At 38.1% G+C, this 10916-nt stretch overlaps 1 protein-coding gene across 1 annotated transcript in view; it reads left to right on the top strand.

Annotated features, from left to right (window-relative positions):
- The first annotated feature begins 3646 nt into the window (after positions 1-3646).
- The window catches only part of slc38a4 (solute carrier family 38 member 4), a 33850-nt gene continuing 26580 nt past the window's right edge, over positions 3647-10916 (top strand). The window contains exon 1 of the mRNA XM_037760363.1: positions 3647-3798. The gene's annotated coding sequence lies outside the window, so the exon portion shown is untranslated. The remainder of the gene's footprint in view (positions 3799-10916) is intronic.

Raw genomic sequence — 10916 nt, 5'->3', positions numbered from 1 at the left:
CCAATTAGTCTGCTGACGTATGAAAAAGCTATATTGACATGGGACGAGGGACTTTTTTATAAAATGAAGTATAAGATTCAGCCCTCCTTCCCACACCAATAGTTTTCATACTGTCCTTTTAGGAAACTGAACGGAGAAGAATGGTCTCACAGTCCAAAGACATGCAGGTTTAGTGAACTGCAAACCAGCCCAACACAAAAATGTGTATAGATAATGCGCATGGCGTTTAGCGTGCAATAAAAACGCCATTTCCACGTCATTTTTATGCCATGTATCCTGTACTGACTGCAGTGTAAACGCATCCATGTATAAATGCTACGATAAGAGTCAGTGACATAGTATAATACACGAGAAAGACCACTTTTTGTGGGTGTGTCCAACAAACGGCGGACTTTTAAACAGGAGATCCGTGTTCGAGTCCAACGTTGTCAAAAAGCGTCGTACAAATGACACGAGAAAAGGCTAAAATGCGTACTCGAGACACGTGTAATGTTATGTTCGTGTCCCGTGTGAAACCAGATATCAACGTTGATTTATTTGGCACTTAACTTCCATACTTAAGCAACGCCACATTTTATTCTTATTTAACCCAAACCGTGATCTTTTCCTTAAGCTAACTAGGTCGTTCTGTTGCCAAACCAAGTCGCTCAATTTTGAAAAAACTGGAGCAGAAATTGACAGACGCGTCACGTGTTGCTGGACATTTGTAGGAAAATGCACACAAAAATGAGGAATAGCTTAGAAGAATAGCAAGATATCATAAAAAACAAACTTATGAGTGGAGGGTTAATCCAAGAGGTTATAGGTGGTGTAGAAATGTAGGAAATTACCACCATTTTTAAAATATAACCAGGCGCAAAACTGCCATTAGGTGTAGATATGATCTTAAATGTGGTTGTATGTCTATATGCCTTGTGACAGACTGGTGACCTCTCCGGGGTGTACCTCTTGCCCAGTGCATGCTGGGATATGCTTCACTGGATAAATGGGTAGAAATAATTGATGACTAGATGTAAATTAGGTTAAGCACATTGGGAGCCCTGCACATGAAGAGCAGAGAACTGTCAATCATCTAGTTGTACATCCTGTCTGTCACTAACACGCCTGTTGGCACAGAGAGAGGTGAAAACTGTGGGCGGATGTTGTCAAGCAGACATCAGCTTCCTCTTTCCACCATGTAAATACAGGAGGAGGAAGTAGCACAGAACATTAGATACAAAGGAAGAAGAAAGGCGTAGAGAAGGATTTTTATTTTGTTTTTTTATTGTCCTTTTCACTGGGAACCACCCAACACTTTGTTACATGAAAAAAAAACATTGATGATGCACAGTTGGGAGGCTGAGTTGGGGATTCAAATATGAAATATCTAAGTTAGTCTAGACTTGGAAAAAGCCTGATAGATGTAGATGAAGACAAACTTTCATCTTCTAGCATTTGTTTTCTTTCTTCTTCTGTTTGTTTGATGTTTTGCGCATAATTTGAGAGTATATAGAATTACTTAGAACTAGGGCTGTCAAAGTTAACGTGATAATAACGTATTAACGCAAATTTGTTTTAATTTCTTTAACGCATTAATGCAATCGACATTTCGGAGGTTGTAGCGGGTTCCGTTTTAAAGCTAGAATGAAGATGCTGTCATTATATGAAAGTACAAAACCTAAAGAATCCATCGGTACCAACCATGTCATACTAGCTTGTAGTGAAGGAGGTTAAATAACGCCCCAAACTTACGCTAAATTTTGGCGAGGAAAAACTGGCATGGCCATTTTCAAAAGGGGTCCCTTGACCTCTGACTTCCAGATATGTGAATGTAAATGGGTTTTATGGGTACCCACGAGTCTCCCCTTTACAGACATGCCCACTTTATGATAATCACATGCAGTTTGGGGCAAGTCATAGTCAAGTCAGTACACTGACACACTGACAGTTGTTGTTGCCCGTTGGGCTGCAGTTTGCCATGTTATGATTTGAGCATATTGTTTTATGCTAAATGCAGTACCTGTGAGGGTTTCTGTCATTGTTTTGTGTTGTTAATTTATTTCCAATAATAAATATATACATACATTTGCATAAAGCAAGCATATTTGTCCACTCCCATGTTGATAAGAGTATTACATATTTGACAAATCTCCCTTTAAGGTACATTTTGAACAGATAAAAAATATGCGATTCATTTGCGATTAATCACGATGAACTATGAACAGTCATGCGATTAATTGCGATTAAATTTTTTTATGGATTGACAGCCCTAAAACAAATATAATCAGGAATTAAAAGAGTGTGTGTGTTTTGTGGAGTGATTTTAAAATGGGGCACCATTTCATAAAGTGCCTCAAAATTGTACTTATAAGCACCATACTGGAGTATTTTCAATCATAACACATGCTGTTTATAAGACAAATTCCAGCTCTAAATACTCCTGTTTTTCCTCCCTACTCTCCCTTTAACAACACATCATGGCAGAGAGTCAGAGTGTGGAGCGACAACGTGGCCAGCCGGAATGTAAACAAAGGATCCCAGTCAGTAAACGGGCACAATCATTAAATAAACCTTCCCTTTTTAATCTGAATCACTGCACAAACACCCTCCAGCCTGTATACTCATGCATACTGATTATCATATCTAAAAGATAAAGCATACGAGATGAAGAATTTTGTTTATTTGTTTATTTGTTTTGCACAATTTAAGACTATACAACATATAACATATTCCCACAAGAAAGTATCTTATAAATATATGTATGTACACATCCGTTTCTGGACGCATGTGTACATTTATACACATTTATGTATATATACACTGTATATTTGTTTTATGAACTTGTCCTACCAATTTACCACTTCTATTATTATTGATATGTTCTGTGATGTTCTGTTTTAGCAGTTACCATATATTTTACTTTATTTATCTGCTTTTATTGTCTTGTGAAAAACTTTGTAACATCTGTTTTGAGAAGTGCTATATAAATAAATGTATTATTATTATTATTATTATTATTAAATGGCCATTTTAATTGAGAAGTGCTATATAAATAAATGTATTATTATTATTATTATTATTATTATTATTAAATGGCCATTTTAATTGAGAAGTGCTTTATAAATACATGTATTATTATTATTATTATTATTATTAAATGGCCATTTTAATTGAGAAGTGCTTTATAAATACATTTATTATTATTATTATTATTATTATTATTATTATTATTAAATGGCCATTTTAATTGAGAAGTGCTATATAAACAAATGTTTTATTATTATTATTATTATTATTATTATTAAATGGCCATTTTAATTGAGAAGTGCTATATAAATAAATGTATTATTATTATTATTATTAAATGGCCATTTTAATTGAGAAGTGCTATATAAACAAATGTATTATTATTATTATTATTATTATTAAATGGCCATTTTAATTGAGAAGTGCTATATAAATTATTTTTTAAATTTTATCATTATTATTATTATTATTATTATTATTATTATTATTATTATATGGCCATTTTCAGTCAATAACATGTTTTAGTTCATGCGTAAAAAGCATGTTGCCAAATGAGTCCCTGGAGAGAGAGAGAGAGGTAGAAGTGTGAATGAGAGAATAAGGAGCCCCCCAGCAGCGCAGCTCAGTGTAACACGACGCTGCAGGAGTTGCCATCATCACATGGCAGATGGAAATTTCCACTCAGTCTCTTTGCTTGTTAAATGGGAAGGGTCTCCAACTCTTGTCTCCACTAGTTCTCCTCCTCCTCCTTCTGCTACTGCCTGCTACAGCTGTCCTCCACTGAAACACAAGGTAAAACCCCCACAATATACAGCCTATTCCTTACTTTTATTCTTTATCTACATTTGCATGTAATCTGCTGGTTCATTCTGACCATTTTTGGATGGTGCGTAATTTATTTCTGGTGGTTTATTTGATTAGAAAAAGCTTCTTTTACGCACGAGTTTCCTGCTTTTTTAATGCCACGTTTTTTGCATTATTTTTTTACTGATGCATTCACAAACTAACACACGTTTAAGAGACACAGTAGCGGTGTGTGGAGCAGCTTCCTGCAGGGTGTTGCCTGAAGTCAAAATAAAGCGTCTTTATTTTTGCAAGAGATTTACTTTGGTGATCATTTAGCGTCTGATTTCGCTTAAAAAACACACTTCTTCCACTGAAGAAGTCACCAGTTGATCATGCATGGAGTGGAAACCACACTATGCATTGCACGTTGTGTTGTGCATGCTTTCTGTGCTGCCTTCTACTGACAGAAAACACACAAAGGAGTCTGTTGTTGTTTTGCATTTTTGCATCATTTAGGCTGCTTTGTGTGTGCTCCCAATTCACAAATCATAGACTTAGACTAAACATAGACTACTTAAAGTTATTTCAAAGGGATCAACAGAGGAGAAATATGAGTAATGGTATAATCTATATAGGTGGTGGGTTTATGTAACAGCAGACAGGAGCATGCTGAGTGTGGCCTGCAGGGCTCACTGAGGGCTAATACATGTGTTATGACTGCAGGCTCAAACTGCTGCTGTGGAAATATTGTGCAAAAATTGGTGTATTTGTGAGTTGATTTCATCTCCAAAAACTTGCGAGCAAAAGCTCCCTGAGCTCCTCTCACTATCACTGATTGTTTTCTTTATTATATATTATCACTTTCTTATCTCATTTACTGTTTAATTTAGTCTTCCTTTGTTTGATTCTGTAAGTGCTTGGTAATCACTCTGAGAAAAGAAATGGATTTGACATTAAGACACAGTAGTATTATCTAGGTCTTAAAGGAGATTTTCCAAAATGTGCCTTTGCTTGGATGTGTTGTTGTCACTTTCTTTACTGTTAAACTGTCTGTTCATCCTCTTAAGCCACGTTAAGTTTCAAGCACCACATATACAGCAAACTGAAAACAAAGCCTAGAGGTTCAGCCAGGAGAATATATCTCGGTTTAGGCATATTTAAGTGGTGAGTTCAGCTTCTATGATAGCCCTTCTGGCTGCTAAAAATACCCAGTTGCCACACAGTGTCCGTCCACTTTCAACCCCGCTCTGTTCCTTATGCACCTTCCTTACATAACACTGATCTGGTAATGCCTTCCCTTAAAGAAGCTCCGCCTACTGTACATTTTTCAGTTTCTACAGTTGTAATAATACCCAAGTGGGTGTGGTTTATGGTTATGTTAAGGCTGTGATTTAGTGTTTGAGTTAAGGCACACACCAGTTTGCCTTAAAGAAATATGCCTATGGGGTTGAAAAAACAGAAAACAAGAAAGATCACAAATGTCAGTTATTGAAGAATCCTTAAAGTCACATTGCTCGACTACCACCGCCTATTTTAAAGGGAAAAATACGGTGTAATCAAGTTGATTAAAGTTTAAATTGTAATCTGTATAATGCAAGAAACAAATTTAAAAAAGAATGGTCAAAATCGAAGAATCAAAAGCTGAGATATACTGCCTTTTATTCCTTAGTGTGGATCCTACATTTCCCATAATGCACCCTGATAGTGTCTTTTTTCATTCATCTTTTTTCTTTTATTTATTCAGACAAAAAAAAGCTCCTTCTAGAGCCAAGGGAGATTTCAAACAGTAGATTATTAAGTATCTACAGTTGTAATAATAATACGCAAGTGTGTGTGTTTTATGGTGATTTATGGTTACATTAAAGCTTTGATTGGTGTTTTAGTAAAGGCTCCATGTACGCATGCACGCCAAACAGTTTTTCTTAAAGAACTGTGCTTAAATAGAGTTGAAAAAACAGAAAACAACAAAGATCACAAATGTCAGTTATTGAAGAAACCTTATAGTCACATTGCTCGACTGCCACTACCTATTTAAAAAAAAAGAAATGTGGAGTAAATAAGGTGTATTTCAGTTGATTAAAGTTTAAATGGTAATCTGTAAAATTGCATTATTAATCCTTGTAGTTTAAACGGTCACAAGACAAAGATTGGGGACATGCAAGAGCCAAATTTAAAAAAGAAATGGTCAAAATCGAAGAAGCAAAAGCTGAGATATGCTGCCTTTTAATCCTACATTTCCTACATTTCCCATAATGCACCTCGATAGTGTCTTTCATTAGCCCCTCCATGACTGGTATATGCCTTTTTTTTCATTTGTAGCACAGGCTTTCTGTTAAAAAAAATAGTAAATAAACTCAAAAAGTCTCAAACCCAAGCTGAGGTAACCCTGATGACATCACTATGACATCATCGGGGTTATTTTCTCAAACTTAAAAAAGCTCCTTCCTAAAAAAAAAAGCCACATGAGCTATTATATAACTGCTGTCACAGGCGGAGGAGGAGTGGTAGTCTAAATGACGGGTAAACTGAACTTCATGCGTAAAATAGGTGGAGTGTCCCTTTAATGTTGCACCTGTAGACTCTTAAACACTGTTGTTAAAACACCCAACCCCCTCAGTCACCTTACAAGGCTGCAGGTGAGGGGCAGCAGAGGTTTGAGGGGCGGAGCTTGGCCGTGGACTCTCGCTCCTCATTGGCTAGTAGGAGACCTGAATGACACATGTAGGTCAGATACCCTGCTGGGTGGCTGTGGTTGGGGGTTTGAATCGCTGCTGGTGCCGGCTGATGTAACTCGGGAGCGCTATTGAGCAAATGAGCCGCGAGCCAGATGCCGAGCCGGTTTGAAAGGAGTGGATATCACTCACACAAAGGGGGAGACGCATTTGGCAGCTTTCCAAAACACTGTCAACACATTCAATCGAAATCTGAGAAGGTGGCACACACATTGTCTATTTTTACCTGCTGGATTGCATAAGTCAGTGACATGGAATGTGCGTCGAGCGTACATGTAACGTTCACAAAGCAACCACGTACGTCAAAGCTTTTCTTTAAGCGTGAAACGCTGTTGATCCTTTTGGGAAAGTCCCTTATTTTCTCACCCTCCACGTGGTGGTCCAAGGTCAGAGGTCAGCTACGGGGGGGTTCAGTGTCTTGCTGAAGATCCTATAAACATGGACGGATGTTTGCAGACACAGCTGCTTGAGCACTTAGTTCACTACATAAAACTTTTTACAACTTGTGATTGTTATTAACAGGCTTACAGGGTTAACAGCTATCATATTGTGCATAAACACCAGTTGCAGCCAACATTCAACTTGCACGCCTGCGTATATTTATACTTTTTATTTACATTTTAACCAAAAAGAATCGCAGAATCCCTCGTAATCTAGTTTTTTGTTTTCAACATGTGTATCTCATAGACATGTATATAAGAAGTGAACGTAGTCACCGTCACTCATTGGTTTGTGGACGAAGGTTTTGAAGCCACGAGTTCAGCATTTTGACCGTCGCAGAAGTGACATGAGAGGGTGGAGCTAAGCACTGAAAGCCGAATAAGAAATTTTTAGGCGAACAAAATGTTACAATTAACTTTCATGAACTGAAAACACACTGTGAAAGGGTTAAAGTTCTCAGACGAAAACACGGACAACTCCCAGACCGGACAACGCCGTGGTAGCGACCTGTCAATCACAAGGTAGCCACGCCCTAAAGCATCCCCTGCTTTATGGTCTATTTGGCTCTAAATGGGACCATAATTTACTAAATGAACATCATGCTGTATTGAAGAAGACTTGAAACTAGCAATTGAGACCATAAACTCATGTTTACAATGTTTACTGAGGAAATAAATCAAGTGAGAAGTAGGCTCATTTTCTCATAGACTTCTTTTTGCAACCAGAGGAGTCGCCCCCTGCTGGCTGTTAGAAAGAATGCAAGTTTAAGGCACTTCTGCGTTGGCTTCACTTTTCAGAACCAGAGTTGACGCCCGGTCTGTCTATCTGCCAAGAATCAACATGAACTCTAACCTTGCACGGCAGCTGGATTCTCGCGATGTCACAGTAATGCGTTTGTGTTTGGCTCGCCAGACAACGGACGGTTTCTTCATTGAAAGAAGAGCAAAGAACGGCACTGAAGGACATGTTTTTGGCCTTCAGTTAGTTTCGCTTTTGTTAGTTTGATTGACAGATGGTTCGTCCAATCACCTGCCAAGTATTTTTTGAAAGTGACCTGCCCTTTTCCAAACAGTTTCCAAAGACGGCTTCTCAGATGATTCTGTGTAACAAACCATCTATCACAGGGTAGGGGTAACATGAATCAGCCTCGATGAGTAAAATTACAATCGATAGAATCTTAACGATACCTAATCCTACAGAGAGATCAGGAAGGAGGGGTTGTCACTCTTCCAACATGGTGGCATGCCAAAACTAATGTCCCACAACGGGCCTGTGAATAATCAGAGCATGCCAGGTTCATGGTCACTGACGCAACAGAACATGAGTTTGAATGAAATCTGTCGTGCATTCTTATGACCCATTTTGCATAATTAAATTGACCTATATATTCTCATACTTACATAACGTTTAAAGACGCCTTTCAGCTTCTGCTGCACTTCATTTGACCCGCTGGTAGAGATCCAACAGTTGAATTGCTGAGGCGAACTCTCTGACCCACAAAAATGTCTGTTTAAAGGCAGACGCTTAATGTATGCTTTATTTACAGGACATAGACACGTCAACAAGGGTGGGGACAGCTCACGATGACAGTCATCTGACATCTTTAAATAAGCAGTCAGATTAGTTCTGCGTATTACCCAATCTGTCGCTGCACTAACTTGGAAATGTATAATGTTCTGTACTGAGTGTTTGTCATGGTCTGTTTAAGTTGGCCAGCGTTCATCATGGTTCAAACAAGAAATTTATCCTGTAAATGTGGAGTCGCACATGTTTGGTGTGCCAATGACATCTTGGTACAGGTGACTCAGATATTTAGACAAAAGCAGCGTCTGTGTGCTCTCAAATTACACCGAGATCCGCTGTTTTCCTGCTGGACACACGGTGGAAAAAGAGAATAGACTGACTTTTAGTCAAACAGAAACTAAAGGTTGAAACCTTGAGCTTGAAAAGAATTTCACATCGTTCCAAAGCAAGACGCCGCCCTCATCGTGAGCAGGCAGATCGATACTAACTGATAAGATGAGCAGAGCGAGGGTCCGCCGCAAGAACGGGTTCACAAACAAGGACACAAGGCTCATGTACAAAAGGCCAATACCGTGTGTACTAAAGGCCTGCTGTTTACCGAAGTCAGAGTTTTTGTCAATATGTTTTTTAGTCTTTGGCTCCGTGTTTTACTGGATCTTTCATAGAAATTTCCATTTGCTTTTTGAGTTATCCTGGAATTTCGAAGTTTCAGTGGCCTCCATCAGTTAGAAAATGATCTTCTGATTGCTTTCTGAGAATTTTTCAAAGACTTTTTGAGTATTCAGAACCTATTAATTGCAGTTTTCCTCATTGGATCAGTCAGTGATAAGAAACAAAGATTAGCTTTGTTAGCTGTTGTACTGTACTTCTGCAGATTTAGAAATTTTGAAATTTTAGTCGATACCAATACCAGTTAAATTCTTCATTTCTTGATACCAATTCGATACCAAGCTGAAAAACAAAACTGTAAATCCCATGTACTTCAAACTACACTCCTTTTTTACCATTTGCGCACTGGTTTTTGTTAGGAAGTTAAGCTTACGGTCATAATTACCTCTCTATTATCTGTATTATTTATTTATTATTTTATTATTTATTTTGCTGTTAAAACTTCTTCAAACAACTCGATTTATTCAAAGTTTCTCTGCAAAAACTACATTCGATACAAGATAACATTTGAACACATCACGATAACGTTATAATTTACCTTTCGCCCAATACTCATTTTTACTGAATAGAGCCTGACCGCCTCATAATGTAAATCAATGGTACCTCACATGTTTGAATTAGCAGAACAAGAGCTAGATAATATTAGGTGTTAGCAGTCAGTAAGCTAACGTTAACTAGCAGAATTGGCACCGACTTGGTACCAAAGTGTCAGTTTTCGTGACATCCCTGTTAGTTATAGGTATGCCAAGTATAGCTGCCAGTACATGCTTAGAACAGTTACATGTCCATTTTTGTTCCAGGCCAAATAAGATACCCAGATCCTGAGGTACAAAACCACCACACTTCTTGAAATACGGAGTTTGTGCAAGCTTACTGTGAAGATGTCAGACAACTAAAATGTGGTGAAAGAAAGTAAAACGTTAGCTGTGATTTCTCGAGGGAGTGCTACAGTGTTATTACTTCTTCTCATGTATCGTACATCCATAAATTGTAGCTGTCTACGCTCAGCCTAAAGGCATGTGCTACACCGTTGAACTCCTTTTATGTGTTACTTAGATAAACACTCAGCTCAGCTTTTGGGTCATTTGCTCACTTTATCTGACTTTTATTGTTTTATTCAAGGAATGGCAACTTCGGTCCAGACTAAAATATCTCTGCGACTGTTGATTGAAATTTTAATTTGGCGTAGTGATTCATTGTCCCCAGATAATGAATCCCTGACTTTGTCCATCCACTGATCGTTCCTGTAGTTTTGTGCGTATTTGTGCAGGCTTTGGCGTCAAGTGTTCTGCTGGAGAATCAGAAATATGCAGCTGAATATTAGCCAATACTAATAAATATCAGACTTTACCAGACAGTCGGGCACTGTATGACCATTGGCATCTCCTAAAAATATCGAGGTTAAATGTAGTGTTAAACAAAACATAGTGATTCAAAATGGAAATCTACAAGATATGTTTTATAGCTTTGACCTCTTCATTTCTTGGAAACACATGTTAATTGTGGACCTTCATGATTCACATGCTTCCAACACATGAAATGTGTGATAAAAACAAGGGGGAGGGAGTTGTCTCAACGTGCCACAGATGATAAATTCCTCCCAAGTGGAAGCACTGACGTTGGATCATCTGGAGGGTGGAGAGTGTGCATAGTTCAACCCAGATGTGTGTGGCTCTCAGTTCTGTATGATGTGGTTGTATTTCTGTAGCTCCACCATTTGTCGCCCAAGGACTCAAGTGTTACGTATTATTACTGAGC

Source organism: Sebastes umbrosus, chromosome 23, assembly GCF_015220745.1.
Source record: "Sebastes umbrosus isolate fSebUmb1 chromosome 23, fSebUmb1.pri, whole genome shotgun sequence".
Taxonomy (NCBI): Eukaryota; Metazoa; Chordata; class Actinopteri; order Perciformes; family Sebastidae; genus Sebastes; species Sebastes umbrosus.
The sequence above is the reverse complement of the archived record's forward strand: the minus strand, read 5'-3'. Positions and strand labels throughout refer to the sequence as shown.